The following is a 27,741-nucleotide window of genomic DNA, read 5'->3' on the forward strand; positions in this document are numbered from 1 at the left end:
TATGCTCTCGCAGTGTGTCTCGTAGTTACATATTTCATCTCGCTTTCAGCATAATCTTGATGCTCCGACAGCATGTCCTTAATGGTGGCAAGGATAGTTGCATCGTGCGTGCGATCATAGTCTTGCTCTAGGTCTGTTAGCTTTTTTTCACATCAAGTGTGTTGCTGCCGTATATCTTTCAGTATCCCTGCTTTTGTACTTATACATATACCGCGTATTGTGGCATTAAAGGCCTCCCAGAGCAGGCTAGCATCTTCCACTGAGTGGTCATTCAGAGAAAAGTATTCCTCTATAGCCTCTCTAATTGTTTCTTTATACAATGGGTCAAGCAGTGCTTTGGCATTAAAAAGTCATATATAGGGTGGTGGAATATAATTAGGAAGTTCAGTGTTAGTAGGATTGGATTATGATCCGACAATGTTTTCGATAAGTGTGTGATGTCATGTACCCATGTGCTGGCTATCTCTGTCGCCAGCCAGTAGTCGAGGCGGGACCAGCTGTTATGAACTGTGTAGGTGTGTGTGCTTGCTGACTGCTGTGGGTGACGCTCACACCACACATCCACCATTCTAAATTCAGCCACACCATCGTGTACGGTTTTTGCTGCCTTCTTATGTGGCTTTTTCGTGTTACTGGATCTGTCTAATCTTTCATTGAGTGATACATTTAGGTCCCCTCCCCAGATCAGGTCTATATCTGGCAGTTCTCTTAATGCTCTCCATATAGCTGGAAAAAACTCGGGGCCATCCGTATTAGGGCCATATACATTAACGAGTCCTACATGATGCCCACGTAGATGCCCCGTAACTATGACGTATCGTCCCCGATTGTCAGCGATAGTATGTTCCACCTGAAACTGTACCCCTTTTTTAATCAACAGTAATAAACCCCTTGAGTAAGATGAATAAGATGATGCCAAGACTACGTCTGCCCATCGACTTCCAATCGTACACTTGTCTAGTTTCGGCAGGTGAGATTCTTGTACCATAGCTATTTCGACCTGATGTCTATCCAAGTAGGCAAACATCTGCCTTATTTTATTTGGGTTATTTAGACCCCGTATGTTCCAGGTTAACAATCGGATCTGCATCGATCTTTTATTATCATTTACAGTAAGGTTTGTGTGTTATACTTGGGTACGTATCTGTGAGTCTTGATGTGGTAACTTTGTGTCATATGTCGTTCACGTTTTTTTATCCGTTATTGATTTTAGTTGTCATTACGTTTGGTACTGAGAAACAAACACGTTTGCCTGAAAAACGAAAACTATCCCATATTCCCCAGTCCACTCTAGCACCCCAATAATGCCAAAGACATACCCATAGGGAAAAAACTTTTAACATCAGAACTGTGTCGGGGAGTACCCGTATGGGGGCCGCTAGGTGCCCACTTACTCATCCACAGTGCGGATGTGGCCAGAATCTATGTTTACAGTTTGGTCTTTATCATATTAGTTTGAAACATTTATACAATGAAAATTACCATAGAGTCCGTTTTACCCACAGCATACAATATGCATATATCTACTATTATTTAGTACGTAACATTAGTGCAGTATATTGCAATGTCCATATCCAATAGCTCCTACCCTGTAGGCAACGACCATCCTCCACTCAACAGTATCTATTTGGATTAGTATAACAGTGCATGACGCTGGAGCCACGTGCACCGCACATAACAAGCAAACCAGGGTTCCATTGTTCATGTTGAGGTTCAAGCGTCCCAGCCATATAGTCATAGTGTAGCTCCTACCTTATAAACGCCGGGTCAATCCACCTGGTATCCTACCCTTCTAGTGGTTCTGGGGACTGTTGGTTCCCACTGCAGCAGTGGTCTGCATCACTTCCCCTCTGGGTGCTGAGATGAGTGCACATGGTCCGTGAATTTTCTTCTCAGAGAGATTCTCTTCAGATATTCCTATACAGCCTTCGGTGTTGTAAAAATGTTGGTTTGGCCCTCGTGTACAATCTTCAATCGTGCTGGATTCAGCATTGCGTACTCTATTTCCAATTCACGTAGCTTCTTCTTCACTGTCAGGAATTCCCTCTGTGCTGTTTGAACTGTGACGGTCAAGTCTGGTTAAAATGATATGTTGTGGCTTTGGTAATGTATGTTCAGTTTATCACGTTCCAGTCTCAGTATCGTATCTCGATCTCTATAAATGAAGATGCGAGCTATAATGGGTCGCGGAGGAGTTCCCGGGGAAGGGGGGTGATTTGCTGCCAGCGTTCTGTGGGCGCGTTCACCGATTAGTAAGGGTGAAAAATGTTCTACACCAAATACGTCATGGATCGGATCAATGTTTCTACATCGTTTTTTCATCGTCCAGTGTTCGTGCTTTCAGGCATGCCCATAATGCGTATATTGTTGCGGTGAGATCTCGCTTCCAAATCTTCGTTCTTGCTTTTGATACTCTCTAGTACTTTCTCCATGTCTACACACTTCTTCGCTGTGGCGTCCAATTAATCTTCTACCGCGGACAGTCTCAGCTCTGCTGCGTCGAGTCGTTCCCCCTGTTTGTCAAGTTTAGCTGCCATGTTGTCCACTCTAATAGTTAAGTTGTCAATCTTACCATCTATGCTTTGCAGACTTTGTTGGATAGCTTGCAGTGTGGCTTCCATGGCTGTATCTTTAGCAAATGCAGTGTCCAATTCCGTGTCCGAATTAGCGGAGGTGGGTTTAGTCGTGCGGCGATTATCAAAGGACAGCTTTGGTTGCTCTTTGTCCGTTTTTTCCATTATTGTATAGGAGCGGTAGTTGACAGCTGGGGAGAGGTAGCTATTTTGCAGGTTTGTTTATCATAAGCACTTGGTCGCGTTAGGATCCACTGTTAGGAGTGCGTAGAGGTCTGGGCTCTGAGACACGTGGTCTGCGCCAGCATTGGTATAGCCTATGCCATTAAACTAATTGTCCTGTCCGTATGCATGTGCCCCTGGTATCATTATCTTGCACCCAGCGTTGCCTGCAGCAGCTTATTCCCAGGGCATTAATGTGATGCTTATGTTTTCTTACTTGATTGCACGCTGGGCTTGTTGTTCTTCCATCTGCTGCTGTGAGTTACACTGTGGGCCCCGCTGCGGTATAGCTGGGCGGGTAGACCCGCTTTGTGTATCTTCGTTATAGCGCGCTATCTCTGTTGTCTTTTGGTGTAGTTTTGTTCAGTTGTAGACCTGCCTGGACAGTGCATTTCTCTCCAGCACCCTCCCGACAAGCCCTAGCAGTGATCATCAGTCTTTGTGTCCTCACTGGAGTACATGTGCGAATATTTGCGCTGGCCGCCGCGGGTGAAAGCACTCATCTGCCAATCAATATGTAGTTGAACAAAATGGCCGATGTGAAGGACAGAGCGTCTCCGTAGGTTATGGTGGATCCCACAGTATCCCGTGTCAAATCAGGGACAGACGCTGCGTTCGGTACTTGCTAAATAGCGGAGTCCAGTGCTGACCAGTCTGCGCAATATGATGCTGATTTAGTACTTGTGTCCCCGACCAGTGCGCGCATTATGTTTTCGCCAAGCAATTACTGTGTTATGCCAAGGACTGCTATTATGCACAGTGCATTGTCCCTTATCTGGTAGGTGGTCTGATTTTCCTCCACCGCATTTCTCAGAGTCATCGCCATTCGCTTGGGGTGCATTCATTTCCTTTGTCTCTCCCGGGAGCGGACAGGTACTGCAGCGCTGTTTCAGGTTATGGGTCTGTCTGTGCCGCCATCTTGTTGCAGCTGAAGAGCTCCGGGACTCGGATAGTTCGCACGGGTTTTCACCGGACTCAGAACATCAGCACACGAATCGAGTTCACCTTCCAGTAGCTGGCATATTCCGACGCCTGTTTTTATCAGTTTTTAGCTGTTGTTGAGGCCAAATACTCAACTTTTGGACAGATTTGTATTCCGGCCGGCGGAGCAGCACTAGGGTGCAGCCATTCCGCAGTGCATCCTCTAGCACCCCCAGGGGTGCGTGATTATTGCGTGTACTGTGGGTGCTGTGTTCTCATTGGCTGTGTGTTCCTAACTTTATGTGGCATCTGACTTTATGGTGTTTAGGGAATATGCGTTCCCCTCCAGCCATGTGTGCTTTTTTGGGGCCAATCTCCCAGGACCATTGTGGTGTCGCTGTGCTTATCTGGGGGATTGAACTGAGTTTTCTGTTCACTCACAATCAGTAACATCAGTCCTAGGTCTCAGAGCCTGCCTGACCATATATTTCTGAGTTGGGAGTTGATGGAAAGTTCATGAGGGGTGAGTTCGATGATAGAGATGCTATTTTGTTCGTACAGATGAATGTATAATTATAAACACTCGCATGGATTTTATCAATATTAACATTTACCCCTCTAGTTGAATTTTTAACTACATTATCTAACCCATACTTCATGACAAGCACATTATTGGGGAACAGTTGTTCTTCAGTTTTTACTTTTGCTCTTTTCCTAGTTACTTGCATTCTACCCAATTTGAGGACAACGTTTTTACAGCAGGAAACCCCCAATTACACGATACCACACAAAAACAATATCAATGAGAAAACGGGCAGCAATGACGAGCCCAGTCTGGACAGTCACCAGGGGAGCCAGGAAAAGCAAGTTGAAAACCATTCCAGCTCAGGGGCACCTCCCTCCTCTTGCATGTCTCTTTGTAAGCGGTGCAGTGCCTGGATGGCATGATTCTGAGTCCTGCTGCCCATGTCATTGCCTGCAATGAACGTGCAGCAGGATGCACCGATCTTGGGACACAACTCTCCCTTCACTGCGGTCATTAAGTCCAACATTAAGTTGAGAAGTGTGGCTCAATGATTAGAGCGGCAGACACTGATGCAGAGGTCTAGCCCGAGACCAAGGTTCAATTCCCCGCCTCGGCGGGTCTTGGGCTCAAAAATTCCACGGATCTGATAATTCTCGCCTTGGTGCCTATTCCAATCATGGAGTCCCACTCTGCAACTCTGGGCAATAGCTTGCTTAATCTCCACAACGGCCCCCACAACGCTAAGGATGCCTGGCCTCCACCTTGGGGGTGCCCAGGAGTGGACGCCTCATAGGGAAAGCCAGGATGGGTTCCACAGCGGTATTCGTACAAGCGCCTTGAGACCCTTGCGGGTGAGTAGTGCGCTATACAAGTATCAAATTTACATTTAACACATATCGATGTTGCATCACTATGAGGAGGATGGCTCTCAGTTCTTCCTTGATTGAATTAAGGCAGAGCCCAGTGCTGTTCATCATCTTGAGCATTTCCCATCTGTCTATCTGCAACCAGCAGGCATTCACTTTTGTTTGTAAGGTGACAAATGGTATGGACCATCCTGCTGATACTTGTGCATCAGAAAATAGTCGGAATTCTTCCGGAATGTCCTTGAACTGAGCCCAGCCAAAATAATCAGCAAATGCAACAGTTATTTTCCACTCTGCAAACGCGCCTCCTGGCGCACTTCTGCTTGGGGGATGAAGTCCACTTTAGTCCTGAGGCCCTCAGGACGTAAAGAGACCTCATAGCTCCACCAGCAGTGTGTTAACAGGTGCGTTTGCAGAGTGGTGGAAAAAGGGATGTGGCCTTCGACCACCCCTCTGCAATCCCACTATGTTTGGATAACTGGAGGCAAGTTGGCCCCTAAGGATCCTCAAGAGCAAAGGGGACTTCATCCCCCAACAAAGAGCGCACCAGGAGGTGTAGAGTAGTGGAGAAAGGGGGGGTGGGGCCTCCGGCGAGTTGCTGGCTTCCAATTTGTTTTGTGTATTTTAGGAAGGGAGGCTGTGTGGCCCCCCTTCCTTTGATCCTTTTGGGCCCCAGGGACCCCATCCCCCGGGGCCTGACCCATTTTTTTATTTTAAAATAAAAAAAGGAGAGGGGCCACGTGGCCCCACCCTCCTAAGGCCGATTTCGGCCCAGGGGTTCTTATCCCCCAGGGCTTGGCCTTTCTTGTCAGTTAAAAAAGGCGAGGGGGGCCGTGCAGCTCCTCTCCCCAGGCCAATTTTCAGCCCCAGGGATCCCAACCCCGGGGCAAGGCCATTTCATTATGTCTGTTAACATTTCTTTTTAAGGGGGAGGGCGCATGGCCCTCCCTCCTCAGGCCGATTTTGGCCCCACGGACCCCATTCTCTGGGGCTCAGCCATTTTTTTCTCAAAAATGAAAAAAGGAGAGGGGCCGTGTGGCTCTCCTACCCGGCCATTTTCGACCCCGTGGACCCCGTCCCCAAGGGCATGGCCAGCTGGTTTGGGACCGCGGGGATGACTGAAGGCCCCCGCGGTCCTGGTCGGCTGCCTCCTCCTGTGGGAACCGGCATGGCTTTTTACCCCCAGGGACCTGCTGACATGCAAAATGTGCTCCCTTTGAACAAGCAAGAGCAAAGTGCTCTTGCTTGTTCAAAGCGAGCACACTGTTTGCTATGGAATGGCGATTTTATAGCAAATCGGAATGTACCTGGTGTGGGCACCCCGGGACATTGCTGGAGCCGGCCTTGGGGGGGGGGGTGGAGGGGGTGGCGGTCCCCAGTGCCATTTACAGCTCCCTGTCTGCGTGCCCCCCCCTACAATTTAGAAAGTAGCCCCAGGAAGGTGGTGGTCCCCGGGGCTGTGTGGGAGGGGCTTGAGCACCCCCCCACATTATTTTAAACATAGCCCTGAGGAGGTGGCGGTCCCCGTGGCTGTGAGGGGGGGCAGGCATGTATATATATATATATATATATATATATATATATATATATATATACGTGTGTGTATGTGTGTGTTCATGTATGTGTGTATGTAGGTATATATAAGTATACACACACACACACACACGTGGTTCAGACTAGTTGTTATGAGCTCAGACCTATCTACAAATGCATCACATGGACATTTCACAAACACAACTAACAATGCATATAAAGTAGGACAACCTAGAAAAAAGTGCAATTGTTAATCAAAAACAACATGACATTTTGACATAGGAAATCGAATTTGAGAAATAGGAGCACCTTCATTTAGCACATTGAATCATCGACAAAAATACAGCTGCATTAATTACCACCACCACAACATCAAATATACCTTGCATCAATTTCAATACTTATAATAAGAAAAACTACCTTAGTCTGCTCCTAAGGCACACCATCCTGTGACTAGTGGAAGCCCTGCGCGGTACACAGGACTAAGTGAGTCCGATAGTGTGTCAATATTGGCTCCGGGACAAAGAAAATTACAATTATTTGTTGAGAAGAGGAATAACTCAAAGAACCACAAGCCCCTCTTGGCCAAACACAAGCTATAGCTGATCTCCCAGATCCAAATCTTTTTCCTAACATCCGAATCACACCCTGTATTGCAGTCAGGGGCCAAGTGTACCATCCGTACACGGATCCAAGTTGCCCAAGAAAACACCACCTTTCACTTCTTTCAGCTATATACAGTGTTAATAAAACAGTAGCACTAAGAAAACCCTTTTAGACTAAAAATAAGATTGAGGTGCCAGCCCAATATCACACCCAGGGCCCATGAGTACCACCTGAGTCACGTCCAGTGGTCCAAGAAGGGAGGCCTCCACCCTGTATCACACCCAGAGGACAAGCGTACCATCTGTGTCACACCCAGTGGTCCAAGCGACAACTAATATGGCTGCCTTGCGACTGAGTACTCAGTTCTGACACATACAATAGGTAACATGCCAAATTTCTGTCAGTGGCGGGGCACGCAGGTTAAATATTTGCGCTTCTTCCTAGTTTGCCAGATGCCAAATATGGGGACTTACCCTTTGAGGGTGGCTTCAGGATGGACCTTCAGCCCGCAGATTCAGCAGAGCTTCCAATCAGTTGTAGTGTCTGCTCACCTTCCTTCCTGACCAAATGTGAATCTGACCGGGTGCGGTCCCCTTCCCTCAGCTGCAGTCGGGTCTGAGGTACCAATCATTCCTGGCTGGCTTGCCAAAATGTTGCTCGAATACGAATTAACCTTGAAAAAACAAAAGACAAGAAGCAAAGAACAGTTGGTTTAATTAAATACTTCGGCCAGGAGCACAATTACAGAAGCTGGACTGACGACTGTCTCAAAGTACAATCAATCTGAACATGGTTTTATACATTTCTTTGGGTATCATAAAGTATTTCCGTCAATCCTTTTTTTGGTAAAAGAATGCAGGCTTTGTTTTTGGAGTCATAAATAAGGTCCCCGATAGCAAATGCAGGTGGGTCTCGATCTTCTGAGGATACAATGGGGGCAGTGGGTAATGTGCCCGGATGTCGGGCAATAGAGGCACCTGATCACTACCTATACTCTGTGTGATGTGCCCTGATTGACTGTGTGTCCCTAACTTCATGTGGCATGTGACTTTATGGTGTTTTGGGAATGCGTGCACCCCTTCTGCTGTGTGTGCTTTATTGGGGCCAATCTCCCTGGCACATTGTGGTGACGCTGCGCTTATATGGGGGATTGACCTGAGTTTCCTGTTCATGCGTTTGTCTGCCGGCTAAGTGCCACCCAACCTGTGACTTGTCAATCAGTAATCTCAGGCCTAGGTCTCAGAGCCTGTCTGACCATGTATGTCTTTGTCTGGGTTAATGGAAAGTCCATGATGGGTGAATCCGATATTGGGAGATGCTATTTCGTTCATACAGATGAATGTATCGTTTTCAACACTGGCACTGATTTTATCAATATTAACAACAAGCCAATAGCCCGGCCTTTTAGAGCTGAAACCAATTGGATTTGCCAGTGTTTGTTCCTCATACATTTTAATGCAACTTCCTTGTGTTCATCTGGCTCTGGACCTGTATCTTTTTTCTTCCCTTTTCTTCTACCTGATTTCTGCCTTGATGAGTTCACTGCGGTTACATATTCACTCAAGAACTACTTCTATTGCCAAGGGAGTCCTTTTTTTTCCCCCCTAGCTGTGACTCTCTTTGGCAAACACCTATCACCTTCCTTTGATAACATTCTTTTCAGGGTGGCACCGGGCTTCTGGGAAATGTGGTACTTTCCTCTGGTAGTCTCAAAGGGTACTCAACAGACTTACTTTGTGTCCAGTGCTAGACAGGAAGAAGGAAAGGAAAGTATTGTTTTAGGGTAGTCCAGCAGCCCATATACAATTGCAGTTTGGCTACTCTCTGGTATTTTTTTTAAATACTCTTTATTGGCCTTTAAGACATAATGACAGAAAAGATATACGTTCTCACATTCTTAATCTTTTACATTCAGTATGCGATGTAATCAGTCACAATTACATTTATTTACTTTCCTCTACTACTCCAGCACCGAGTGCAGTTTGGTATTGTCACCTAGTATCCATTCAGTGTGTGTCGTTGTCCACTGGCATTGAAGAAGGTGCCTGCCTTCATTTCATGCAAGTAATAAACTGTATAAATCTTAGAAAGCAAAGCAATCTTCTCTAGCATCAGGAGTCGTAGGGAAATTATCGAGGGACACACTGGCCTGTTTCTGAGTGACTTGAGATTTGGTATATCTCATCGCTGGCGCAGATAGATCGTCTGTAATGCTAAAACAGCCTTTTTCTTTTTGAGGTGTGGAAAATGACCCAAAGGCATAGTTCAAATGTGCATAGCCCAGTTTGAACAAGTTGCTTACCTTCAGCAGCGCTCTTTCTGGTCGATACTCTGCATATTTCTCATGTTGTGAATACTCCCAGGCGCCAGCATGGCTTCAGAGATTATTTTAACACCACTCCAGTGCGCCGACAGGTGACATTGTACATCTTCTCTTCCACTTTGTCCCGTTCCGGAAGTGACATTGGAGCCGGATTTAAGCACCACCCACGGAAAACCTTGTTGGAGTCTGTCACAGATATCTGTTTGTGACGGTCCCTAAAAAGCTTAATCCTGTTGCTTTGGATAGAAACGTGTTCCCTTGCACAGTTTAGGAAGATTTTGGATGCGAAAAAACTCATCAAAAACAAGAAAAAGGTTTGGCAGCAAGCTCCGGATTCGCTTCCCAAGTCGCGGAAAGAAAGTAACTGATGTCAGTGCGCAGGGGTGCCCTTGTATCTTGCTCTAATGTCACTTCTGGAGTGGGACGAAGTCGACGCGGAGCCACATGATACCAATTGTTGGCACGTGGGAGCAATTCTGAGAAAAACCTTCAGTTGCAGCCTGATGCCTGCGGGTATTAATAAAGTGAGGACTCTGCGATTAGAAGTATCTTTCAGAACTTCCAGTTGTAGCTTCCAGATGTTTTGAAATTGCACCCTAGTATTGACTCAATTCCGGGCAGCTTCAAAGCATATGGAAAAAGCTAGCATCTGGTACTGTGCATCTTCGGCATGTCCATGGTATTGTGTCTGAGATCTTCTGTAATTTTCTGGTGGTAAGAAAAGTCCTATGAAGGCAATTTAACTGTGCGTATTTAAAACGGGAATTTCTGGACACCTTTTGAGGGTTTCTTAAAATACATGCTATTCAGTCTCATCCCACTCCTGCCCTAAGGCTTTTTCCCGATGGCAATTTATCTCATTTAAGTTAGATTAGGCATGCTCATAAGTGCCTGTAAAACTCAGTTATCGGTGTATGTCCCCACCCTATTGTATATTGTAATTGCAAAACGTTGTGGATTTTCTGTTCTGCCTCTGCTTCTCCCCATTCTTCAACATGCTTTGTCGGAGGTCGGGAGTTGCCATTCTGGGAGACTGCTGTAATCTGGGAGTTCTCGCAGGATCTAATTACCCGTTGTTAGTACATCTGTCCATGGTCACATTTGCACTGCTATACAAAACCCTTGTGCATTAGGTAGTCCAACCAGTATTAGGGCAGGAGCATAGGGTCTGAACCTTCGCTTCGTCATTGTTCTTCTCCAGCTTTTTAAAGCTGTGTCAAGTAATTCAGATTGGTTTATATCGATTGGTTGCTTGCTCGATAGGAGGTAGTAAAGCCTCACCTTCTGCATTTGTACCTCTATGAGCCCTGTTTCCTTCACCTACTGTATCTATATATACCTATCTACCCATTGGAAATGTTCAGCTAGAAAGTACAATTCAAAGTTGAGACTCACAAGCTCTGTTCTTTTTTTGTTATTTTCAACTTGCGCAGTGCAACCAGTGCCTATTTGGCCCACATATTAAGTCTGAGCCTATCTGGAGGCATATGTATCAAATTCTCTATTTGCGATTCTCAAATAGCGATTTTTTGAGAATCGCTATTTGGGAATCGCAAACGAGATGTAAGTAAAAATTAGCAAATTGTTAGCGATTCTTTGGCAATCCTTAATTGCGATTTGCAAATTGCGAATCGCAATTAAGGAATACCTTCCCATTCATTCCTATGGGCCAGGAGGCCCATAGGAATGAATGGAAAGACATTCTCAATTAGCGATTCACAATTAGAGAATCGCAAATTGAGAATAATTTCAAGGGTGCAAGGGTGTCATAAGGACACCCTGATGCACCCCTGAAATGCCCATGTGTGCGCATGTGGCGCACATACATGCCCTAAGGGCATGTATGTGCGCCACATGGCACTTTGAAAAATGCCAAAAAATGCATCTTTCAAAGAAATCGCAAATTACCACCAACTTGAAGTTGGTGGTAATTTGTGATTTCTTAAGGAGAAATCGCACAACTTGGGTGCTTATTACATCGCATTTAAGGAATCGCAATTTGCAATTCCTTAAATGCAATCGCAAAATAGAGAAACGCAAATTTGCGATTCTCTAATTTGCGATGCCCTTTTGGGATGATAATTCCCAAAAGGCCTTTTCACTTTCGTAAACGGGACGATTCTGAGAATCGGCCCGTTTGCAAACGGGAAAAGGGCTTGATACATATGCCCTCTGGTTCCTTAAAAATTCCCTTAAAAATTATGTAGGAACCCTGTCAAGCAACAAATTAAAATAGTATAACATCTGCGGGTGACCATTTTGGTTAGTGCTATTTGGCCCATAATTGAAAGTGGAGGGGGAGAGAGGGGGAGGGGGAAGTCCCAAAATCAGCATTATCGTAAATCCCACAGGGTTGTCCCATGATTCCTATCCCTTAAATGGTTTTCTGTGTGGAATGTTTCATCTCTGAGTGGAATGCCTCATAATTCTCTTTTCATTCTTAATGTTTTGGCTAGCGATCCATCCCTATTAAGAATAGCTTTGAGGACAGAATACACCCTCGACGTGTACCCTCATGTCATGCATCTTGAATGCTTCTGTAATGATCTTCCCCATTCTTACCCTAGACGTTTTAAGAGTATAATAGTTCGATCCACCTGAGCACCCAAACCCAATGCATTGGAGCAATGCTATGAAGACCATTATTTAGAGTTTGTCAGACAGGATACTCTGTCACAAACATGTTTAAGATCCTACCTGGCATATTACAAGAGCAATTTAGCCTACGGCACTTGTAATCCGATGGACGTTTGCCACGTTTGTGACACATTATCTTGTTCCCCAAAATCTAACTAAGGGCATAAGTATCTTCAATAAAGTGCATTGCATGCTTTTATTAGGTCTATTGATACCATACAAGGTTTTCCGTGGTCGTGAGGGGTTTCTTGCAGTAAGTATGCTGATCAGTCTCCTGACATTCATGGCTGTGCTTAGGCCAGGAGAAGACCCATTTTGGACAGGGAGGATCGTTGTCTACAATGAATAATATAATATGCTAGCCAGGATCTTGCTGAGAATCTTGCAGTCTGTGTTTAACATGAACATTGGTCTATAAGATGATCTCTTAGCTGGATGCTGCCTTGACAAAAACGTTACATTCCTCCCGTGTAGTTTGGGGTGATACCTTTCTCCATAGGCGTTGACTAGATTTGCAGTTGCCGCAGAGCTAGTAGGTATGCATGGGTGTGGTAAAACTCTATGGGGAGCCTCTCTGAATCCAGCGTCTTCCTGTGCGCCATGTCCAGTATTGCCTCTTTCATTTCTGCCTCAGTGATATGCTGGTGTAGTCCATTCTTCAGTCCTATAGCAGTCTGTTGGAGGATATTGTGTCTAGGCAGGAATCAACCTCTTCCTATGTGGAAATATCTGGTTTCCCATACAATCTAGTATATTATATTTGGAATGTGTCATTCATCCCTCTGAGGAATTTTGATCTTCCTTCTGCTCAGATATCGGGGTGCCCCTTAGTTCAGACCTGGTGAGCCATGCCAGGAGTCTGATTGCTTGTCCCTCTCAGAGTGAGTATGCTCAACATATTCCCAGTGAGACCTTTAAGTGTTTCCATCAGTGTACCGTGTTTCTCTCTTATGGAGAATAGCTGTACTTGTTCATTATTTGTGGCTGCATCTCTCTCTAGTTTCCTCATTGAAGTACCTGATTTATTTAAGTCCCTATCCAGAGTTTTCCTCGCACCCACCATCGTTTGAATGCAGTGCCCCCAAATCACTGCCTTCAAGGCTTCCGACTCCACCAGTTTGTTAGAAGCTGTATCTTCATTGTATGAAAATAGTTTCCTATAGCCCCCCTACTGGTTCTCTGAAAACGTGGTCTTCTAGCACTGTACTTTGTATCTTCTAGCTGGGATTATTGTGTGTGGGGTCCTCCTTGTAATGTGTAGTAACAACAGGTATGATCTGAAAGCGCACGGCCCAGATATGAACCATCAATCAAAGCATTTATAGAGCGAGCTACTCACCCGTGAGGGTCTCAAGGCGCTGAGGGGGGGGGGTTCCTGAAGGTTAGATGGTCCTGGGTCAGTCGTAGGGGTGAGGGGAGGGAGTTCCATGTTTTGGCTGCCAGGTAGGAGAATGATCTTCCTCCGGCGGTGGTTCTGCGAATCCGTGGGATGGTGGCGAGGGCGAGGCTGGCGGAGCGGAGTTGTCGGGCGGGAGTGTAGAACGAGAGGCGGTCGTTGAGGTTTTCGGGGCCCATGTCGTGGAGCGCTTTGTGTGCGTGGGTGAGGAGTCTGAACGTGATCCTCTTGCTGACAGGGAGCCAGTGCAGGTTTCTCAGGTGGGTTGATATGTGGCTGTGGCGAGGGATGTTTAGGATGAGTCGTGCGGAGGCGTTCTGTATGCGTTGTAGTCGTTTCTGAAGTTTGGCGGTGGTTCCTGCGTATAGGGCATTTCCGTAGTCCAGCCAGCTGGTGACGAGGGCCTGGGTGACGGTCTTTCTGGTCTCAGTAGGGATCCATCTGAAAATCTTCCGGAGCATGCGCACGGTGTTGAAGCAAGAGGACGAGACGGCGTTGACTTGCTTAGTCATCGTGAGGGAGGAGTCCAGGATGAATCCTAGGTTGTGTGCGTGGTCCGAGGGTGTTGGCGCGGAGCCCAGAGCTGTGGGCCACCAGGAGTCGTCCCAGGCGATGGGGATTGTCCTAGGATGAGGACCTCCGTCTTGTCTGAGTTCAGCTTAAGGCGGCTGTGCTTCATCCATTCTGCGACGTCTTTCATTCCTTCCTGGAGGTCGGTTTTGACTGTGGTTGGGTCTTTGGTGAGGGAGAGTATCAGCTGGGTATCGTCGGCGTAGGAGATGATGTTGATGCTGTGTTTGCGTGCGATGGCGGCGAGTGGACTCATGTAGATATTGAAGAGTGTTGGGCTGAGCGAGGAGCCTTGGGGTACGCCGCAGATGATCGCGGTGGGTGCTGATCGGAAGGGAGGGAGACGGACTCTCTGGGTTCTGTCAGAGAGGAACGAGGTGATCCAGTCCAGGGCCTTTCCTTGGATCCCAGTGTTGAAGAGGCGGGTTGCTAGGGTGCAGTGGCATACGGTATCAAAGGCTGCCGAGAGGTCCAAGAGGATGAGGGAGGTTGTCTCCCTGTTGTCCATCAGGGTCCTGATGTCATCGGTGGCTGCTATGAGGGCTGTCTCGGTGCTGTGGTTGGCTCGAAATCCGGACTGGGACGGGTCGAGCAGGTGGTTTGCCTCGAGGAAAGCAGTCAGCTGTTTATTGACGGTCTTCTCAATGACTTTAGCTGGGAAGGGAAGAAGAGAGATGGGGCGGAAGTTTTTGAGGCCTTTGGGGTCCGCTGTGGGTTTTTTCAGAAGAGCGTTGATTTCCAGCTCTCGGGGAAGGCGGCTGACGCGGAGGAGATGTTTATGACGTTCCGGAGGTGGGGTGCGATGATGGCGTCGGCTTTGTTGAAGATATGATGAGGGCATGGGTCAGAGGGGGAGCCGGAGTGGATGGAGTTCATGACGTTGGTGGTGTCTTCAGTGCTGATCGGGGTCCAGGCACTGAGGGTGGTGGTGGGGGTCGTTGGTTCGGTGGTTGGAGGCGGAGTCTGAAGTCCGAAGCTGTCATGTATATCTGTGATCTTTCGGTGGAAGAACGTGGCGAAGGAGTTGCAGAGTTCTTGTGATGGAGTGATGTCGTTGTTGCTAGCGCTGGGGTTGGAGAGCTCTTTGACGATGTTGAAGAGTTCCTTGCTGTTTTGGGTGTTGTCGTCTAGGCGCTCTTTGAATGATGTCCTTTTGGTGGTGCGGATCAGCTGGTGGTGTTTGCGGGTGGCGTCCTTGAGGGCTGTAATGTTTTTTGTGGTTCGTTCGTGGCGCCAGGTCTTTTTGTTTAGTGCCGTGGTGGGATGTGTTCTTTTTGAAGGTGAAGTGGATGCATCTGTGGTCGGTCCAGTGTAGTCCAGTGGACTGGCTGAAGGAGACGTGGGTGCTGGCGGAGAAGATGGGGTCGAGCGTGTGGCCAGCGAGGTGGGTGGGGGTGTTCACCAGTTGCTTGAGTCCGAGGTTGGAGAGGTTGTCCAGCAGGGTGGTGGTATTGTTGTTGCTGTTTTTCTACAGGTGGAAGTTCAGGTCCCCTAGGAGGATGTATTCTGGTGAGGCTAGGGCATGAGGGCTGATGAAGTCGGCGATGGTTTCGCTGAATTGTGTGTGCGGGCCCGGGGGTCTGTAAATGAGCGTTCCTCTAAGGGTGGTCTTGGGGTCGGTGTGGATCTGGAAGTGTAGGTGTTCGGCGGCGGCGAGTGTGTCTTCAGTGTTGGTCGTGACGTTGATGGTGTTCTTGTAGATGATGGCGATTCCTCCTCCCGTGTGGTTGACAGGAGGTGGAATCCATTCATGCTGAATGTCTCGTGAATAGAGTACTCTGCCCAGTCTAACATGCAAATCGTGCATGGGTGAATAGAACAGGTATTCACGGTGTCTTTGACCTTCACCTCCAGGCGTCCACCAGTTCCCATTGAGTTTTCTAAACCAGTAATGCCCTCTCCACCTGGAGTTGACCCTACCAGGCAACAGCTAGTGGGACATATCCAACTCTTTGTCTAGTATGGAATTAAAATATCCCCCCACAAGCAGTGGTGTCCTAGTTTTGGTGATAGTGTTGCCATACAGCTGATTAAGCAATGGTTGGGGCATATGCTACCCTTTGTTCTGCCTCTTCCATCCAAACATCCCATGACCAGTACACTTCTCCCCTCCCTGTCTGTAGGTGTGTCTACTGGCTTAAAGGGTACCTACCCCATGTTTGAACCAGATTATTGCTTATCCTGACCAAGAGTGTGCTGGTACAAATATGTGTCCTCAGCACTTACACTATAACTTGATTGTTCCCTGTGTGGTGAAGTGCTTTTCCTGAAGGAAGGCTACATGCAGCCTCCCGCGCTTCAAGAAAGGTAGGATTTTGTATCACTTAGTGCTCATCACTCGTATGTTCCAGGTCACAAGCCTGGATTTGCTAAGGTGTGCCACGCTGATGGTATGGCCCCAGTTTAGTGACCAACAATGTCCTCTCAATGATTCGCCGGCCTTGTTCTCTTTGGCTCCCATGCTTTTGATGCTTTAGATTGTGTGCATTATCCATGTCACCTGTGATTCTTAACAACTTCCTCGTCACTCCCATACTCCCATATGTTTACTGCACTATCTTCACACTCTTCACCAATAAAGTTTTACTGATCTCAATTATAATCTTCTATTATATTACTTACATATTACTCCTTCATCCATTTGGTAATACTTTCACAGGACAGTCAAAGGTTTTCATTTCGGGTGGGGTGTGTTTATTTATTTATTTTAATAATAAAAAAAATAATAATAAAACCACTTTTAGAGCGCCTGGTTACACTCAAGACGGTGTGTCCCCGCGCTTAGAAATGCTACTGCTCCCTGAAGAGGCCGAGGTCCGGAACAGGTCTGGATCCTAGGCTACAAAGAGACAATTATTAGCTTGGGAAAAGGTAAGTTTTTAATTTAAGTCTGAATCTCATTTCGGAGGGCTCCATGCGCAAGTCAAGAGGGAGATTGTTCCAGTGCTTACTCACTAGAAAGCGAAAGGAGCTACCCCCCATCCTAGTCTTGCGCACGCGAGGAAGCTGAAACAACATCGCTCCAGCAGATCTGAGGTTCCGGGTGGGGCGATGGATAGTGAGAAGGTTTCGCAGGTAACCTGGACCTTTTCCCTGGGCAATGCGATGGGCAAAACAGAGTGCTTTAAACTTGATGCGCTCCTCAATAGGGAGCCAGTGAAGTTTTCGTAATGCCGTTTTTCCAGATGCCCTGCGTGGAAGGTTGAGTACCAGGCGGGCGGCAGCAATTTGGACGCACTGCAATTGGTGCATGCCTTTTCTGCTTAGACCTAGGAGTAGGGCGTTGCCGTAGTCCAAATGTGGGGTGACTAGGGCATGAATAAGTGTCTTCCTGGCACCGATGGGGAGCAGGTCGAGGACTTTACGGAGTGTTTTTAATATTCCAAAACATTTTCCGGTAATTTTGCTGATCTGTTGCTTGAAAGAAAGCTCCGCATCCAGCCAGATTCCTAGATTTCTAACGGAGTCCGCCGGGAGGGGGATCGCACCTAATTCTGTTGGCCACCAGGCCTGCGACCAGGCAGAGGGGGACTTTCCAACCACCAACAGTTCTGTTTTATCGCCATTAAGGTGTAGGCAGTTGTTGTTCATCCACCCTGCCACAGACCACATGCAGTTGGAAAAGTTAGTGGCATCCTCTGCCTGATTGTGGGTAAGTTTAATTATTAGTTGGGTATCGTCAGCATATGTGACGATATCCACACCGAAGGCTTCCACAATATGGGCTAGGGGCTCCATATAAAGATTAAACAGTGTAGGGCTCAGACTTGAGCCCTGTGGAACCCCATGTCTCAGCTTGCGAAGAGACGATTTGTGAGGAGGGCAGTGTACCTGAAAACTCCTGTTTTCTAGAAAGGATTCTATCCATTTCAGGGCTGATCCTTCTACTCCCAAGTCTGAGAGGCGAGACAGCAGCGTCGAGTGCAGCACGGTGTCAAAAGCTGCACTGAGATCTAATAAAACCAACGCTCTCACCTGCCCCTCATCTACAAGTTGTCTCAGACATTCTGTGGAGAAGAGAACCGCCGACTCTGTAGAGTGACCTGCTCTAAACCCTGACTGTGTGGAATGGAGAAGAGAGTTCTCCTCAACGAATTTCATGAGTTGACTGTTCACTACCTTCTCCACAACTTTCCCACAGAAGGGGAGGAGAGAGATAAGGCGGAGATTTTGTAGCTGGGAAATATGTATATTGTTTTTTTTTTCAGGGGTATAACCTGTGCCGTTTTCCATACGTCAGGCACGTGGCACTCCTGAAAAGATAAGGCGATCAGGTGTTCAATCTGCTCAATCATACAATCAAAGACTCCCTTACAGCGATTGGGAGAGATCACATCAAGGGGAGAGCCGGACTGGATGCTGTTTACGATGGTAAGCAGATCTAGCCTCTCAGGAACTATAAAGCATGTCAGATGGGACTTGGTAGCAGCATCACTACCGAGTATTTAGTCGGCATGCTACCTGTAAAGGTGGCGTGTATTAAATCCACTTTTTTTACGAAAAAATCTGCGATGTCATCACATAGTTGATTAGAGTAGGTATCTTGGGCCTCAAGTCTGGTTGGGACCGTGAGCTCTTTATAAATCGAGAAGAGTTCCTTGGTAGGATTTTTAGCAGATTCAATGCGTTCTTTAAAATGAGCGCCTTTGGCTGCTCTTACGAGTTTTATAGTTCAGCTTATCCTCTGGATTATAATTTTTCCTCCATCCACGGTCAGTATTTTTACATTTGGCTTTAGCTTCTTTAAGTTCTTTGGAGAACCAGGGAGCAGTTTTAGTTTTCCTGGCGGGGGACTTGAGTGTCCATGGCGCTACTGTGTCCAGAGCCCTAGACATCCATTTTTCGTAATCAGCCCATGCCTTAATCAGGGTGTCGCTGGGAAGAGGGGATTCTTTAAGTAGAGCGGATCTAAAGTTTTCCTGCGTGAACTTCTTCCAGTCTCTATGTTTCTGAGGCCTAAGTTTGGTCATACTGCAATCCTGGGGGCCAATTTCAACTTCGAATGGAATAACGAAATGATCTGACCATATAATTTGCAGTGGTGTGGCAATTTTAATACCTTCCCAGTTAGCAAAAATGGGGTCTAAAAGGTGGCCCAGTTGATGTGACGGGGATGTAGATTGTAGTTTGAGCGACCAGGATTTCAGAGCATCCACCACAGCCTGTGCCTCCTTACAATTAGGATCCTCAAAGTGGAGATTGAGGTCTCCTAAAATGAGAAATTTCTTATACCGAAGTGCATGCTGAGTTATCAGCTTTGTCAGTTGATTGCAGAACTGTGAAGTCTTACCTGGAGGCCGGTATAAGAGGAGTCCATTAATAATAATTTTTGGGTTGGCTTTTATCGTAAAAAAAACACCTTCACTATTGGGCAATGTAGCTTTCTCTAAGGTACAATGTAGGTCGCTTTTGTAGATCATTGCCAATCCCCCACCTTTCTGCCTTTCTCTGTCAATTCTGAGCAGGCTGTATCCTGCGGGGACAGCTTCCAGAGTTTCAGGAGTTGAGGCTTCATCTAACCATGTCTCTGTTAGGTAGAGGACATCGAGATTTCCCTCTAGCACCAAGTCATGTATCTCTAATTTGTGCTTTTTGAGGGATCTACAATTTAATAATGTCAGCTTCATATTTAACAGCATCGACTAATCCTTTCTCCCCCCACCAGTGGAAAAACGGCAGGTCGCACGTTGTGGCATTGGAGGGTCCATTAACATGGTATGGCGGCAGCTATCTTCCACATTGGAGCGGAGGGCAAGTAGGTCACTTGTAGTGTACCATATTTTGTATTTTATTATTTCTATCATTGGAGATAAAAGGGGCAGGGGTACTGGCCCCGTGCCCCGGTCGGCCGCGGACGGGCGCAGACGGGCTTGCCGGGGAGGCGTCATCTTTTTATCCAGTGGGAGGCGGGCGGGAAGCGTCCAACTACTGGACCGCTACCGTATTCCTTCCCCCAAGATGGCGTCCCTCCTAGCCTACCGGCGTCAGCACCTAAATCGGCTGCACCGGTCAGGAAATGGCATCGAGGGGCCTCGGAGCAACGTAATTCTTACACCAAGGGGTCAGTAGTGCAAGCAGATAAAAATGAACTATTTAAAATATTTTACAGTTTTTTTTTTTTTTTTTAAATAATTCTGCAAACAATCGAGTAGGTGCCCGTGGGCAAAAGGGATAGCAAGAAGAGAGCCCCCGGCTTCCGCCTCAGGGGTGAGCAAAAGCAAATCTAACAGATTTTATTGCTTATACCTTATACAGCTTTGTCATATACATTGGTTATGATCAGTTTTTTTGGTATTCTTTTCTTGTAATGCATAATAAACAATATATCGACCAAATACTGTTTATTTCTTTCATGAACCTCCCTCTACTAACTCCCCCCTCCAATCCCCTTACTGCAGGTTCCATTTAATGTTCAGCTAGTTGATGTCCCACAATTTTGATCAGGTCACATGTCTTACTCCACCCATTATACCCGGTCTTTATTATCGCTACCTCGCCCTGATCGTATCCATTAATTTCAGTGTGCTCATTCTATACCCCTGTCATGATCGTGGCGTGTTGGTCTCCCCTGTTGTGAGCGTGTCAAAGGTGCGGTCCCGCCCGATTCTGACCCCGGGTTTTTCATTCCCTCCACCAGTGCCACCCATGCCCTGGCTCGCTCTATTGCCCCTATCCCCCTGCGTTGTACCCTACTTTCACACCCCGCCCAGGTTTTTAGCTCTCTTTTCCATCCAGCTATTTGGGGTCCCCCTGGTGCCTTCCAGTGTCTCGTGATTTCACGCTTGGCCAGTATGAGAGCAAGGTCTTGGAATCTATCAGTAACCCTCTACTTAGGTGTATGGGGAAATAAACTAAGGAGACGGTGTGCTGGTACACAGGGAACCACTCGCTCAGTTATTCTAGTCACTATGGCTGTAACCTCCTGCCAATATATGTGTCCGATTGGGCAATTCCAGAACATGTGCATCATGGGTGGGGTGTGCTTATGTTTACATTCAGTAGCATAAGCACGCCCCATCCAAGAATGTGGGGTATCTCTGACACACTCGGCAGGCGTTCTATCTCGAAAATGTAATGCAGGATCAGAACCTATATTGTGTTTCTTTTGGAATGTAGGGGGGTTTCCTGCTAAAGAACGATATATTGCAATGTTTGAGTAATTAATAAGTAATTATGCTCACAGAAGTCTGGGTTACTTGTGATTTCATGCCGAGGGATTATATCACTTTTGCTGGTAGGGCTGCTTCTTCTAAGAAGGGTCGTTTTAAATGAGAATTATTAATTGGCACGTGTGACTATTTGGTGATATGTTTACCTGTTTCACCCTTATACACCCATGTTAGTACACCCTTAAACACAAGGCCATTCATAAAGTACTCTCCGACCTTTCCTATTCTCAAATTAGTCAGAGATTTACTCCAGTCAGAGGCTGGAGTAAATTCCTGCCCTGAGTGGGAAGTGAATCAGAACATCCATAGTCTGAAGTAGTGTAGAGGAAGAGGTTTCTTCACAGGTAAAAATATTTTCCCTATGGAGAAAAAGAGAAGAAAAAGGTTCCATTGTGCAGAGGTGATAGCTTTTGCTAATGTGGAACTGTGCAGTAAAGAACTATGTGCACATTTCTGTACTGGGGAAATGCCAGCGCTAAAACTAAACAAACATTGGTACAGCCTATGGATCACGCCTTTCACAGGTGAATGCCACCCTATTGGCTTGGCCAGGGCTTTTTATTTACGCGGGTGCACCCTTACCTTTCGGTCCGACCTGTAGACAGCTTTTAACTGTCTCTTTGCAAAAGACCTCTTGTGGTCCATACCAAAAACTCAACAATGGGCTTAGAGCCAGTCCATTGCTTACCATTGGTTGCTTATTACCTTTGGCTTTTTTCTTATGTTTGTCCCTCTCCTGAGCATAACGTTTTTACCATCCTTTTGATTGGTTAACTTGTATCCTTATACTACTTTACATTCAGGGAACTACTTTTTCTTTTACCATTCAAAGAGAGTGCATGTCTTTTTGTGCTCTCTCCCTCGTGTGCTGCTCCTCTGCAAATACCTGCCCCAGCGCTCTCTTTGTTGCTCCCCACTTGACCTCTCTCTTGTTTGCTGTTTATCCTGTTAAGTACCAACCCCCACTTTGCTTCTTCCACACCATCCATTTTGGATTTACATTTTTTTATTTGTTTTCTCTCCGCTACCCACTCCCTGTTGCTTCCCACCGAACCGTTCCCCTGTTTATCCACCATCCCTTGTGGTTCATAAATATAAAATAATTTATCTTTAAATTCTTTAGATGGCGTGACAGCTGCCATTTGCTGCCAAGCCGCTTTTCTTCCAGAAAGGCACTTTCACTCACTTCACAGATTTTTTAAAATTTATTGTTCCAAGTGGTGTCCGCCATCTTGGATCAGTACATAAATTAACAAATAAAATGGTGTCTGCTTTATTCCATTGGTGTGTGCATGTTTGGTGATGCGTGCACCCATCAAGAAATTGATGTGGCTACCATACGCTTCATGATGTGTAAGCATTTTGCTTTTTACCAATGCTGCAACGGCAAAAAGCAATGCCCATGCCAGTAGGTCAATAAAACAAGACCTATTGTCTTTTCCAATGCTTGTTTAATTTACGATTCTAAAATGGCTGTTGCCTTTGTTGGAATGATGAATTAAAAAATGGCAAATGGCCAACGGTGCATCATGGTATGTGTACACACATGCCACAGCTATCTTAAAAAGTGCTAGTTCACCATCCCAAGATGGCTGCTTCATGAGCACACAAAAAACACACACACAAAACCACAAACAAACACAGCCACAACCACTCACACACAGAACCACAACCACACACAACCACAGCCACACACACACACAACCACACACACACACACAACCACACACACAGCCACACACAACCACACCCACACACAACCACAAACACACAACCACACACACACATACAACCAAACACACACACAACAACACACACACAACCACACACACACACAACCACACACACACACAACCACACGCACACAACCACACACACAAACAACAACACACACAACACACACACACAATCACACACACACAACCACACACACACAACCATACACACACACAACCACAACCACACACACAACCACACAAACAACCACACACACACAACCACACACACACAACCACACACACACAACCACACACACACAACCACACAAAACCGCAACCACACACACGACCACACAAACAACCACAACCACACACACAACCACACACACACATAACCACACACACACACACACACACACACAACCACAAACAGTTTTTTGGGCTGTCAACATAAATACGCTGTCACCAAACACGATGAACACCTCGGGAAAGTTTGGGAAGTCACCCCCAACTTTGAAACCATTTGCTGTTGCAGAGTGTTTGCTGTACACATGGCAATACCTTAACACAGTGGACTGTTGCAAGAAATGCTTTGAGCCTCGGAGGCTGACAGACCTCAGTCTGTGCATTAGTTCACCCCGTCTTGGCGCTGCATGAAAACAGGGTGCCCACTGTCCAGCATGAAGTGAGACATTGTGATCGGGGCTGGAGATGTTATTTAGCAATCTGCTTAGAACATTGTGTTTCATTTATGGCATTAAACATAAAGGAGCACTGGCAACGCTGATAAAATGGATTTCATTTTGAGTAGTGACTAAAACTTTAAAAAAGCCTGCAGTACTGAAACAAGCATTTGCAATGCAATAGGTCTCGCATTTGCAAAAGTTTAAGCTATTGGCATTGTTCATGACAATGCCTTTTTAATCTATTTTATAAAACAAACACATAAATTAATGCCATTATCATTTACAATGCCAATAGCTAGTGTTGCATTATTATTAGCAATGCCAACTGCTCACACTTTTATAATGTGAGACCTATTGCATTGCAAATGCTTGTTGGGGTTGTGCTCATGATCCCTGTGCCTACTTGGTAAGGCAGTAGTAGCATTGTGGCGGGATTCTTAATAGAATGTGTCTAAAACTGCCTGAAATGGCTTGTGGACATCCTGTTCCAGATACCAGGTCCTGCCTTCTGGGGGTACGCGCGTCAGATAGCTGAGTAAACAAGGTAATGCTTTTTTTTAACCATACAATAAGGCCCAATTTTCATTATGAAGGTTTTTATGAGTGGTGTTTTTGATATTACCAAACAGGATAGGTCGTTCTTCCAACTGGGCCTACTAAAAACCAAGCCAGTAAGATTTAGTATAAAGTAACTTCAGTGGCTTTAATTCTTCCACTGACTTCATCCGTAACTGAGGAAGGTTTGGTAGAACGGGACGCCTTCAAGGCAACACTGAGAGGTCAATGCATGTCCATGTCCATATTAGGAGTAGGGTGACCAACCGTCCATAAATTTCACGGACCGTCCGTCATTTTGATGTGATGTCCATTGTCCGTAACCATTCCTTTTACGGACGCCTTTTGTCCGTAATTTTGGACATTAATTAGAGCGTTCCCTACGACTAGCACAAGAGGTTAAAAGTTCTCAGGGGCCAGCTCGCACTTCTCTGTTGAACTCCAGAGTCTGCAGCAGCCCCTCCCTGACCTCTCACAGACTGTGGGCAGGAGCGGTGATGGGGCAGGAAAAGTGACAGGGCAGGAAAAGTGATGGGGCAGGAAAACTGACGGGGCAGGAGAAGTGATAGGGCAGTGGCGGGGCAGGAGAAGTGATGGGGCAGGAGAGGCAACAGGAAAGGAGAGGTGATGGGACAGGAGTGGTGACCGGGCAGGAGAAGTGAAGGGCAGGAGTGGTGACCGGGCAGGAGAAGTGTCGGGGCAGGAGAAGTGACAGGGCAGGAGAAGTGACGGGGCAGGAGAAGTGACGGGGAAGGAGCAGTGATGGGGCAGGAGAAGTGACGAAGCAGGAGAAGTGACGGGGCAGGAGCAGTGATTAGGCATGAGCAGGAGCGGTAACCGGGCGGGAGCGGTGAAAGGACAGGAGCGGTGAAAGGGCAGGGGCAGTGAATGGGGCAGGAGCACTGAATGGGTCAGTAGCAGTGAACGGGGCAGGAGCAGTGAACGGGGCAGGAGGAGTGACGGGGCAGGTGCAGTGACAGGGAAGGAAAGATGACCGGACAGGAGAGGTGACCGAGCAGGAGAGGTGACGTGGCAGGAGCGGTGACGGGGCAAGGAGAGGTGATGGGGCAGTAGAGGTGATGGGGCAGGAGAGGTGAGGGGGCCGGAGAAGTGGCGAAGCAGGAGAAGTGAAGGGGCAGGAGCGGTGATTAGGCATGAGCAGGAGCGGTAACCGGGCAGGAGCAGTGAATGGACAGGAGCAGTGAACGGGGCAGGAGCAGTGAACGGGGCAGAAACAATGAACGGGGCAGGAACAGTGAACGGGGCAGGAGCAGTGAACGGGGCAGGAGAAGTGACGGGACAGGAGAAGGGACAGGGAAGGAGAGGCGACAGGGAAGGAGAGGCGACAGGGAAGGAGAGGCAACGGGCAGGAGTGGTGATGGGGCAGGAGAGGTGATGGGGCAGGAGAGGTGACGGGGTAGAAGCAGTGATTAGGCATGAGCAGGAGCAGTGACCAAGCAGGAGCAGTGACTGGGCAGGAGCGGTGAAAGGAGAGGAGCGGTGAAGGGACAGGAGCGATGAACAGACAGGAGCGGTGAACAGGGCAGGAGCGGTGAACAGGGCAGGAGCAGTGAACAGGGCAGGAGAAGTGACGGGGCAGGAGAAGTGATGGGGCAGGGGAAGTGACGGGGCAGGGGAAGTGACGGGGCAGGAAAACTGACGGGCAGGAGAAGTGATGGGGAAGGAGCAGTGATTAGGCAGGAGCGGTGAACGAGTAGGAGCAGATAACGGGCAGGAGCAGATAACGGGCAGGAGCAGATAACGGGCAGGAGCAGTGAACAGGCAGGAGCAGTGATCGAGCATGAGGAGGAGTACTGACTGGACAGGAGCAGTGAAAGGGCAGGAGCAGTAAACGGGCAGGAGCGGTGACGGGGCAGGAGAAGTGACAGGGCAGGAAAACTGACGGGCAGGAGAAGTGACGGGGCAGGAGCAGTGATTAGGCAGGAGCAGTGAACGAGTAGGAGCAGATAACGGGCGGGAGCAGTGAACGGGCAGGAGCAGTGACGGGGCAGGAGCAGTGAACGGGCAAGAGCAGTGACGGGGCAGGAGAAATGACAGGGAAGGAGCGGTGAAGGGGTAGGAGAAGTGACCGGGCAGGAGAAAGTGACAGGGCAGGAGAAGTGACTGGAACTTATGTTCCTTGCCTATTTATTTATATACTATTGCATGACATCCACTGATGTGTCTGCAAAGCATACCCGTTGCCCCGAATTTTTGTCCTGAATTTTGACCTCCTGTCCTGAATTTTTGTCCTAAATTTTGACCCCTTGTCCTGAATTTTTACACTCACCGTCCTGAATTTGCACCGATGACAGTTGGCCACCCTAATTAGGAGTTCCCTCTTACGTGCTATATCTGAGGCGGAGCTGGCACTCCGAGAATTAGAAACTCGTAGGCCTGAAAAGAGGAGTCTGCAGAGGCCCCTACCTGAGGCCAGAGAGGCAGTAACCTCTCAGGTGGAGAGGCTCAGAAACTTTGACTTTAGGAATTACATGGATCGCAGAGATGCGGAAAGGGATTGTTCTGGGGCTCGGCTGGCCTGGCTGGCCAACCTTGCCAAATGGGGATCACCTATACTAGAGTTTAGAGGGGAGGGGTTGGGCCAATCCATGGCCAGGAGGAAATAAACACACGCTTTTACCATTATTATGCATAACTTTACGGTAGTACCACACTGATGCGATACAAGGATAACTGGAAGCGGTTCCTTTACCGGAACGTACTGTAGATGATGCAGATGGGCTGGGAGTGGACATTACTCTGCAGGAAATAAAGTATGCAATCAAACACATGGCCGGGAGAAAACACCGGGAAGGGATGGCTTCCTGGTGGAGTTTTATAGGCCACTATCATTGATGAAAGCGAAAAACATTGATTATAAGATTTTATGTAGAATTTTGACAACTAGTCTTCTCCCAAATGTGCCCAAATTAATCCAACCTGATCCACCCTGATCAGATTTGGTTTATTCCATGTCGCAATATGGCGCACAACATCAGATGCTTACTGTCGTTGCTGGAGGGTGGTCTTGATACTTTTGAGGACGCAGCGGTTTTTACTGTTGACATTGAGAAGGCCTTCGATAGTCTAGAATGGGAATACCTATATGAGGTCATTACTCGTAGGGGTTTGGGAAACAGATTTGTTGCATGGCGAGAGTTAAAACAGGTAAAACCATCTTGGAGAGTTATCTATTGGATAGAGGGATGAGACAGGGGTTCCCCCTCTCGTCCGTGCTTTTCGCCCTTGCTACGGAGCCATTGGCTGGTTAGGTGCGACTTGGATAGACCTACTGGGGATTGCAATTGGGAACTGATTGGCACCGAATTCCTTTGTATGCGGATGACCTCTTGTTTTATCTACAAAATACACAAGGAGATTTATTTTAACGACTTGACTGCTACCTCTATGCAGCACAATAACCGCACAGCTATACCTTA

The sequence above is a fragment of the Triturus cristatus genome, chromosome 1_1 (genome assembly GCF_964204655.1).
Source record: "Triturus cristatus chromosome 1_1, aTriCri1.1, whole genome shotgun sequence".
Lineage (NCBI taxonomy): Eukaryota > Metazoa > Chordata > Amphibia > Caudata > Salamandridae > Triturus > Triturus cristatus.